Here is a 1,177-nt window from a genome sequence, read left to right on the forward strand (position 1 = left end):
CCCACCTACTCTAGAGGAGTCTGAACAAGTTGATTTAAAATATCTGCAAGCCAGTCTACAGTTCTCAATGGTGGGAAGGTGAGTGAGAATGTTTACCAACCCATTTTCCAATAAAAGTCCCACTTATACATGAAGCTTCAAGACAGGAACACTGAATGGACTGTCCAAATGAAAAGCATGATAGCCAAAATTTGGAGCAGATATAAATGCAGACCCAGCAGATATTTAATAAAACACACAGATATCATGAAAGCATGCACTTGGAAGATGTGGTTTGTTGGTTTGCACCTACCCAACCACCTAAAAAAGGCTAAATCCACAGATCTCCCAGGTTCCTGACACCCGTCACTTATTAATGGCCTTAAACCAAACACTACTGAAAAGTAATGTGAAAAAAAACTTTTTTAGAATAAAGGAGCAATAACACTCTAGAACTGACTTTTTTGAGCTTTCATAGAGTCATAGAGATGTACAGACACTTCAGTCCACCTCATCCCATGCCAACCAGATAAACTAATCTTGTCCCACTTGCCAGCAATTTGGCCCTTTAAACTTTTCCTATTCATATACCCATCCAGATGTCTTTTAAATGTTCTAATTGTACCAGTCTCCACTACTTCCTCTGGCAGCTCATTCCATACATGCATCACCTCTGCATAACAACGATGCCCCTCAGGTCCCTTTTAAATCTTTCTGCTCTCATCTTAAACCTATGCCCTCTAGTTTTGGACTCCCTTACCCTAGGTAATGACCTTGACTATTCGCCCTATCCGTGCCACTCATGATTTTATAAACTTCTACAAGGTCACCCCTCAGCCTCCGATGCTCCAGGAAAAATAGCCCTTGTCTGAAATGAACCTCATCAGATCAAGTAAAGAAGCCATAGCGATTGGGTTGTTTTTGACACCATTCTAGACGATTGTACAGTTTCAGTAACAAATATTCAGCTTCCTAAAACCCTGTTATTGTACAGTATTTCAGAGTGGAATCTCGATAATAAAGAAACTGCTCAGGTCACAAGTAGTTACTTGTAAAGCTGGCTCTATTCGGCTATTTGAGGTACTTAAACTCCAAAGGGCTGGGGGTGTGGGAAACACTGATGTTATTAACATTACAAAAGAAATGTACTTACTCTGGAGATAACAAGTTGTAGAGCTGGATGAACACAGCAGGCCAA

The sequence above is a fragment of the Rhincodon typus genome, chromosome 9, assembly GCF_021869965.1.
Source record: "Rhincodon typus isolate 14 chromosome 9, sRhiTyp1.1, whole genome shotgun sequence".
In the NCBI taxonomy this organism is placed as follows: domain Eukaryota; kingdom Metazoa; phylum Chordata; class Chondrichthyes; order Orectolobiformes; family Rhincodontidae; genus Rhincodon; species Rhincodon typus.